This window comes from Schistocerca gregaria, chromosome 6 (assembly GCF_023897955.1).
Source record: "Schistocerca gregaria isolate iqSchGreg1 chromosome 6, iqSchGreg1.2, whole genome shotgun sequence".
Classification (NCBI taxonomy): domain Eukaryota; kingdom Metazoa; phylum Arthropoda; class Insecta; order Orthoptera; family Acrididae; genus Schistocerca; species Schistocerca gregaria.
In genome coordinates this window covers 341,476,181-341,485,828 of record NC_064925.1, presented here as the reverse complement: position 1 = coordinate 341,485,828, position 9,648 = coordinate 341,476,181, and the positions used below count along the sequence as shown (strand labels likewise).

At 48.4% G+C, this 9,648-nt stretch overlaps 1 pseudogene; it reads right to left on the bottom strand.

Annotated features, from left to right (window-relative positions):
- Positions 1 to 4,583: 4,583 nt before the first annotated feature.
- Positions 4,584 to 4,701, bottom strand: LOC126279159 (5S ribosomal RNA; annotated as a pseudogene).
- Between the last annotated feature and the right edge of the window lie 4,947 nt (positions 4,702 to 9,648).

Here is a 9,648-nt window from a genome sequence, read left to right as displayed (position 1 = left end):
ACAAGAGAATGGCCCTGACTATAACCTATACCTTTCATGAATCACTTACCTCACAAAAATCTTCGTTACTCGAACTACTGCAATATAGCGAGAGCCAATACTGACAGCTGAATAAAAGATTCAAACTACTGAAGGCACTAACTACTGATAGGCCTAGTTAGCAAATAAAAGGTTTTGATAGAGAACAAAGAATGTATTTACCTTAATAGTATTCAAAAGTCATCATCTATATATCATTTCATGATATACAGTATTACAAATTTACTCTTTCTGATGGACACAGGTCCAGATCGTCCGCTCTCAAAATTCTGCGATCTCTCTCCCCACATCCACCACTGCTGGCGATTAACCTCCAACTGCGCAACGCTACGCGCTGTTCACATCCAACGACCCAACAATGCAACAGCAAATATTCCAACAATGCAAACCAGCCACAGACTTCACACAGCACAGTCAGTGATTTTCATATAGAGCGCTACGTGGCGTTACCAACATAAAAATCTAAACAGCCTACTTACAACGTGTTAAATATTTGACGTTAAGCATGTAAGCGAGAAATTTTTTTTTGTAAGGTTTGAAATTAACCTTATCGTTTGTTGGAAATCGCTAAGTGTTGTCATTACGGAACACTGGACGAATGTGGTCTGGGTAATTTGCGCTCCATTTTAAGCAAAAGCAGCTTCCTTCACGCATATCAGTTTTTATGATGTGGTATCTCCTGAACTGTTAGATCTACAGCTTTGCTTCCGCAGTTTTTATCGAAGTTCGAGGCTGTATTGCGAATAAATTACAAGAAATTTACGGTATAAGTTATTGGGCATCGCTGGCCACTACTTTCTCCCACCTTTCGGTCAGCATACGAATTTCGCGGCGGCAGAAGTGGGTGTCTTTTGAGGAGATACATGAATCGATCCAATTTTGCTCTTGTTCATAGGGCCGCGCGTGGTAGCCGCGCGATCTAAGGTGCGATGTCACGGGCCGTGCGGCTCACCTCGTCGGAGGTTCGAGTCCTCCCTAGGGCATGGGTGTGTGTGTTGTCCACAGCGTAAGTTAGTTTAAGTTAGATTAAGTAGTGTGTAGGCTTAGGGACCGATGACCTCAGCAGTTTGGTGCAATAAGACCTTACCAAATATCTTATTCATATGACCGGAAGCGCTGATAAGCCAGGCCGTGTGCCACTGATCGAAGAAGGTGATAGTCAGAGTGAGCAATGTCTGGAGAATACTGTGGGTGGGGCAGGACTTCCCATTCCAACGTTTCCAAGTACGTTTTGGCGGGCTTTGCAACCCGAGCACTGTCATGTTGCAAAATCACCTATTCATGTCCATCGCCGTACTGTGGCCATTTGTCTTTCATTCCTCGGCTCCAACTCATCAACTGCTCTCGATAACCAGATCCCGTGATTGTTTCGTCGGTTTCAGTAGTTTCGAGAATCTTCTCTTTTCCTCCGCCAATCCGCTCTTCGACTTCAAAATCACCGTACTTCAAGCGTTGAAACAATTCTCTGCACGTTCTTTCACTAAAAGGCGCCTCACCTAGGTCTTACCCAGTATTTTATGACCCTCATCCGCCGATTTCTTCATGTTAAAGAAGGAAACTAAAACCTCCCGCAAATGACGAAAACTGGGAACGTATTCAGTCGAGAATAACTGTGCAATGCAATCACATATCGACTAATATCCTGATGGTATTATGTTTATAATCGCCTAAGCTTACTGTACGACACTACCACCTGGAGCACCACTTGCCGCTACTGCCATCTGTAGCAAAACGGCGGAAGCGAGGTTGTACATCTAAAATGTGTCGTACAATGATATTATTTTGCAAGTACATTCAGTGATGTATGTAGATACTGTCTGCAAAGTGTGTTCCGAATACAGTTGGTAGCAAAGAAGTAACAAATTAAAATGCCATGCCTGATGTTGAAGTGTCACTGCGCTGTTTCAAGAAGAAGTCAGTTTTTCACGCACCTAAATGTCTATGACGTCGTATCTCCTGAACTCCCGGCCACAGTGGCCGAGCGGTTCTAAGCGCATCAGTCCTGAACCGAGCTGCTCCTACGGTAGCAGGTTCGAATTCTGCCTCGGGCATGGATATGTGTGATCTCCTTAGGCTAGTTAGGTTTAAGTGGTTTCTAAGTTCCATGGGACTGATGACCTCAGATGTTAAGTCCCATAGTGCTCAGAGTCATTTGAACCATTTCTCTTGAACTAATGCCGTACAATGCTATGATTTTGTAGGTACAGTCAGTGATATATGTGGATACTGTCCGCAAACTGTGGTGTGAATGGAGTCGGTAGTAAAATAGTAATAACTTAAAACGGAATGTCCAATGCTGACGTTTTAGTGCTTGAGCAGTGGAAACGTCGCAAGCGATAAAAAAATTCCCGTTCATCATTTTTCCGGAAGGTATCAGCGCGACAAGTTTCGTAAGGGTTTGAAATAAGTGTAAAGTTTGTTGGAAATTGCTAAGTGCTCTGAGTATTTGCGCAACGTCAACTAGGCTGTCTCAAGACAAACACAGAGTTTATGACTAGTTCTTGTCTTATTGTGTGAAAATTTTAACACAAGGATATACCTCTTAATGAGCAGTCTCTGTATGTCCATATTTTTAGAGATGGTTGAAGGACTCGGCTGTTCGATAGAGAACGTCAAATTAAACACCTTTCAGTCATCTGGTTTCCAACCTTATTTTATCTGGCAGACAGTTTCACGTTTTACTATGGCTCTCCGGAGTGGGAAGGAGCGCGTGGTCCCCGGCACGAATCCGCCCGAGGGACTTGGGTCGAGGTCCGGTGAGCCGGCCAGTCTGTGGATGGTTTTTAGGCGGTTTTCCATCTGCCTCGGCGAATGCGGGCTAGTTCCCCTTATTACGCCTCAGCTACATTACGTCGGCGATTGCTGCGCAAACAAGTTCTCCACGTACGCGTACAGCACCATTACTCTACCACGCAAACATAGGGGTTACACTCGTCTGGTGTGAGACGTTCCCTTGGGGGAGGTCCTCCGGGGGCCGAACCGCACAATAATTCTGGGTTCACTGTGGGGCGGCGAAGGGGTGAAGTGGACTGCGGTAGTCGTCGTGGGGTTGTGGACCACTGCGGCTGCGGCGGGGACGGAGCCTTTCCGTCGTTTCTAGGTCCCCAGTTAATATACAATACGGCAGGCGAGGGTTTAAATGATCACTGTAGCAAAAATCTACTAATGCCAGTATTTCTGACCCCTGTTTTCATCACAACTGAGGTAAATTCTTCCTACACGTCGGTCAGGGGCTGAAGATAGCGTAGTAAAACACTAAAATGGTTGCCAAATAAAATAAGATTGGAAACTTAGACTGCTGAAAGTTATTTAATTTGACATCCTCTTAATGAGCAGATTATGACAACATCTAAAATTTTTAAATTGTGAAGTACTGGAAAGCAAAATACTGTTGCCCTTGAAAACTGTTAGATAGGCAACCTGCAAATGGTATTCGGTTAGTTCCTTAGTAATAGAGATAACTTCTAAGTGAAATCGTAGGATAAGTACTGCCTGTTCCTGCGGTCGTAGGGGAAAGCACCCTGGTCTTCACCAAGGTCGAATTCTACCAGTCGTTCCAGTCTTCTGTATATGTTTCGTGTTCATACTCCTAGTAAACTATAATACAGGGTGTAACGGCTAGAAGTGGAGATAAAATGGTTCAAATGGCTCTGAGCACTATGGGACTTAACTACTGAGATCATTAGTCCCCTAGAACGTAGAATTACTTAAACCTAACTAACCTAAGGACATCACACACATCCATACTCGAGGCAGGATTCGAACCTGCGACCGTAGCGGTCGTGCGGTTCCAGACTATAGCGCCTAGAACCGCTCGGCCACCCCGGGCGGCAAGTGGAGATATTTTCATACGTGGTACGTCAGAGTATCGGTTGCTTCTTTTTCCTCTCTAATTCGAACAGTCATCTCACAAACACCAAACGCGTCACAAACTTTACGGTCTCGTATTTTCTGCAGAGTCGCAACTGCGTCACTAGGTGGACTACGCCAGTCAATATAAACTAACCGTTTTGCGTCCATGCGTCCACACTTCAACACCTGAAATGCTGCCCAGTGAAAATACGCGTTATTGGCTTGCTCTTGTCACATATACTTGGAGATACTACCCAGCCTCAAAAATAAGACTTAAACTCCATACGAACAAGCCTGGAAAGGTTCGATTGTATCGACCAGCCGCCGTATCATCCTCAGGCCTCAGGCGTCACTGGATGCGGATATGGAAATTTTTTTTAAAATAATGGCTCTGAGCACTATGCGACTTAACTTCTGAGGTCATCAGTAGCCTAGGACTTAGAACTAATTAAACCTATCTAACCTAAGGACATCACACACATCCATGCCCGAGGCAGGATTCGAACCTGCGACCGTAGCAGTCGCGCGGTTGCGGACTGAGCGCCTAGAACCGCGAGACCACCGCGGATATGGAGGGGCATGTGGTCAGCACACCGCTCTCCCGGCCGTATGCCAGTTTACGAGATCGGACCCGCTGCTTCTCAATCAAGTAGCTCCTCAGTTTGCCTCATAAGGGCTGAGTGCACCGTGCTGGCCGACAGCGCTCGTCCGACCGGATGGTCACCCATCCAAGTGCTATCCCAGACCGACAGCGCTTAACTTCGGTGATCTGACGGGAACCGGTGTTACCACTGCGGCAAGGCCGTCGGCATAAAACTTGTAACAGGTATAATTATTAGTCTGCAAATGACGTAAATACTGATGTAATGTTATTCAGTACAGCGTCCTCAGTCACCAACTGAAATACACTCCTGGAAATGGAAAAAAGAACACATTGACACCGGTGTGTCAGACCCACCATACTTGCTCTGGACACTGCGAGAGGGCTGTACAAGCAATGATCACATGCACGGCACAGCGGACACACCAGGAACCGCGGTGTTGGACGTCGAATGGCGCTAGCTGCGCAGCATTTGTGCACCGCCGCCGTCAGTGTCAGCCAGTTTGCGGTGGCATACGGAGCTCCATCGCAGTCTTTAACACTGGTAGCATGCCGCGACAGCGTGGACGTGAACCGTATGTGCAGTTGACGGACTTTGAGCGAGGGCGTATAGTGGGCATGCGGGAGGCCGGGTGGACGTACCGCCGAATTGCTCAACACGTGGGGCGTGAGGTCTCCACAGTACATCGATGTTGTCGCCAATGGTCGGCGGAAGGTGCACGTGCCCGTCGACCTGGGACCGGACCGCAGCGACGCACGGATGCACGCCAAGACCGTAGGATCCTACGCAGTGCCGTAGGGGACCGCACCGCCACTTCCCAGCAAATTAGGGACACTGTTGCTCCTGGGGTATCGGCGAGGACCATTCGCAACCGTCTCCATGAAGCAGGGCTACGGTCCCACACACCGTTAGGCCGTCTTCCGCTCACGCCCCAACATCGTGCAGCCCGCCTCCAGTGGTGTCGCGACAGGGGTGAATGGAGGGACGAATGGAGACGTGTCGTCTTCAGCGATGAGAGTCGCTTCTGCCTTGGTGCCAACGATGGTCGTATGCGTGTTTGGCGCCGTGCAGGTGAGCGCCACAATCAGGACTGCATACGACCGAGGCACACAGGGCCAACACCCGGCATCATGGTGTGGGGAGCGATCTCCTACACTAGCCGCACACCTCTGGTGATCGTCGAGGGGACACTGAATAGTGCACGGTACATCCAAACCGTCATCGAACCCATCGTTCTACCATTCCTAGACCGGCAAGGGAACTTGCTGTTCCAACAGGACAATGCACGTTCGCATGTATCCCGTGCCACCCAACATGCTCTAGAAGGTGTAAGTCAACTACCCTGGCCAGCAAGATCTCCGGATCTGTCCCCCATTGAGCATGTTTGGGACTGGATGAAGCGTCGTCTCACGCGGTCTGCACGTCCAGCACGAAAGCTGGTCCAACTGAGGCGCCAGGTGGAAATGGCATGGCAAGCCGTTCCACAGGACTACATCCAGCATCTCTACGATCGTCTCCATGGGAGAATAGCAGCCTGCATTGCTGCAAAAGGTGGATAAACACTGTACTAGTGCCGACATTGTGCATGCTCTGTTGCCTGTGTCTATGTGCCTGTGGTTCTGTCAGTGTGATCATGTGATGTATCTGACCCCAGGAATGTGTCAATAAAGTTTCCCCTTCCTGGGACAATGAATTCACGGTGTTCTTATTTCAATTTCCAGGAGTGTATATGCACGGTTACCGTTACACCCTGTACATGTCATGTGTCGTCTTCCAGTTACTCTAACTGTGTCTGATGAAACTTGCTTGTGTTCTGTTCAGTTACTGTTTTCAGTTTGTCTTTCATAATCACGATGTCAAATAGCGAACACTTCCCTGCATTTGTGCAGATAAAACTTGATATAAAGCCATCAATACTTGGAATTGAATACCACTCAATCGCTGAAACACGCAAACGGGGTACGTAATGTGCGCTTATCACATTATCTGTGTGCAGTCACGGAATACCGCGTCCGACAAACCAATCAGTAACGTCCATCGTTTAGCGCTGTTCACGCCCGCGAGCAGCGTAATGTGTCACAGAAAGAGGCGCAGATGGCGGTCGCCAGTGCCAAGCGCTGCAGACAGGCGTTTCGGCTGCAGCCAAGCAGGCAGGCAGGCAGTCGCTTATCAGCCGTAAAAATACTCCGGCAACAGCGGACGAGGTTCTCGTCACGCCGCGCCGCGGCGCTCAGCTGCATACAAGGTCACCACCAGCCGCTCTTCGGCAGAGCCGTTACGCAGCCCTAGTGACGTAGCCAGAAGAAGGGGGGACTGGCAGAACGAGTTCACGTGAGGACGCACGAGAATTCTATCCGGGGCTTCGAGAGCGTGACTTGTGTAAATTGCGACAGCCATTCTAAAATCAGGACACTGCTCGCCGTGTTTCTAAATTTCAGTTGCCCACTGTCGTAGAAAGCTTACAGTCAAGATCGATGCTCAATTTTTTTGAATATGTGGTAAAGGCCGTTCCCGTGAAACAGAAAAGTACATGTAACATAATCTACAGCGTGTTCAAGGCTAAAAAACTTAGTTAAATGTTTGATGAAGCACTGAATATACACTACTGGCAATTAAAATTGCTACACCACGAAGATAACGTGCTAGAGACGCCAAATTTAACCGACAGGAAGCAGATGCTGGGATATGCAAATGATTAGCTTTTCAGAGCATTCACACAAGGTTGGCGCCGGTGGTGACACCTACAACGTGCTGACATGTGGAACGTTTCCAACCGATTTCTCATACACAAACAGTAGTTGGCTGGCATTGCCCAGTGAAACGTTGTAGTGATGCCTCGTGTAAGGAGGAGAAATGCTTACCATCACGTTTCAGACTTTGATAAAGGTCGGATTGCAGCCTATCGCGATTGCGGTATATCGTATCGCGACTTTGCTGATCGCGTTGGTCGAGATCCAATGACTGTTAGCAGAATATGGAATCGGTGGGTTCAGGAGGGTAATACGGAACGCCGTGCTAGATGCCAACGGCCTCGTATCACTAGCAGTCGAGATGACAGGCATCTTATCGGCATGGCTGTAACGGATCGTGCAGCCACGACTCGATCCCTGAGTCAGTAGATGGAGACGTTTGCAAGACAACAACCAACTGCACGAGCAGTTCGACGACGTTTGCAGCAGCACGGACTATCAGCTCGCAGACCATTGCTGCGGTTACCCTTGACGCTGCATCACAGACAGGAGCGCCTGCGTTGGTGTACTGAATGACGAACCTGGGTGCACGAATGGAAAAACGTCATTTTTTTCTGATGAATCCAGGTTCTGTTTACATAATCACGATGATCGCCTCCGTGTTTGGCGACATCGCGGTGAACGCACATTGAAAGCGTGTATTCGTCATCGCCATCGTTATGTATCACCCGGCATGATGGTATGGGGTGCCATTGTTTACATGTCTCGGTCACCTCTTGTTCGCATTGACAGTACTTTGAACAGTGAATGTTACATTTCAGATGTGTTACGACCCGTGGCTCTACCCTTCATTCTATCTCTGCGAAAACCTACTTTTCAGCAGGATAATGCACGACCGCATGTTGCAGGTCCTGTACGGGCCTTTCTGGATACAGAAAATATTCGACTGCTGCCGTGGCCAGCACACTCTCCAGATCTCTCACCAATTGGAAACGTCTGGTCAATGGTGCCCGAGCAACTGGCTCGTCACAATACGCCAGTCACTACTCTTGATGAACTGTGGTATCGTGTTGAAGCTGTATGGGCAGCTGTACCTGTACACGCCATCCAAACTCTGTCAATTCCCAGGCGTATCAAGTCTGTTATTACGGCCAGAGGTGGTTGTTGTGGGTACTGATTTCTCAGGATCTATGCACCCATATTGCGTGAAAGTGAAATCATATGTCAGTTCAAGTATAATACATTTGTGCAATGAATACTTGTATATCATATGAATTTCTTCTTGGTGTAGCAATTTTAATGGCCAGAAGTGTAGTATACAATGATCAGCCAGAACATTATGACCATCGACCTATTGTCGATATAAAGCCTTCTAGGTGACAGCAGCGTTATCTTGCGAGGAATGACTGCTGGTCAGACACAGACACAGTGCATGTAATATCAGTGAGCGTGCGATCTATCTTGAGTTTGACCGAGTGCAGATTGTCATGGCCCACAGGTTCGGCACGAGCATTTCGGAAAATGTTGACTTGTCAGGTGTTCGAGGACTGATGTGGTGATTGTCTTCAACGCGAGGCAAGACCAAAGTGAAATCAGGTCCAGACATCGATGGGTTGAGCGGCCACCCCTTGTTACAGATTTCGGACGTCGTAGGCTTGGCAGACTGGTAAATGAGGAGAGGCTGCGAATTATGACGGAACTATCATCAGACTTCAATGTTGGGCAGAGTACAAGAGTGTCTGAACACATAGCGCACCGAACACTCCTAACGATGTCCCTCCACGGCCGACGTCCCATGCATTTTCCAATGTTAACACCACGACATCGGCAACTATGATTGAAATGGACACGTGACCACCGGTACTAGACGTTGGCGCCGTGGCAGAGCGTTGCATTGTGTGATGATTCTGCATACCTTATTCATTCTGCCGAAGGGAGGACGGAAATCCGTCGTCTTCCAGGGGAACAGCCCCTTGACTCTTGTACTCAGGAACGGAGACAAGCTGGCGGCGGCTCCATTAAGCTCTGGGAACATTCACGAGTCCAATGGAAATCGTTCAAGGCACCATGACGGCCAAGCAGTATCGTATGATGGTTGCAGACCGTGTACATCCCTACATCCCTTCATGTTTCCCGGCGGCAGTGTCATTTTAACAAGTTAGTGCACCATTCCACAAGGCCATGAGTGTGATGAAGTGGTTCGAGGAACACAGTGGCAAGTTTCAGTTGACGTGTTGGCCCCCCAGCTCGCCAGCTCTTAAGTCAATCTGGGATATTATTGAACGTGGTGTCAGAGCTCATCGTCGTTCTCCCAGGAATTTACGGGAATTAGGTGTCTAGGGTGTGCAGATGTGGTGCCAAGTCTCTCCAGCTTCCATACCACGAAGCGTCGTCACAGTTACGCTGCCAAAGGTGGACATACTGGCTGTTAGCTAGATGGTCATAATGCTCTGGCTGATCATTGT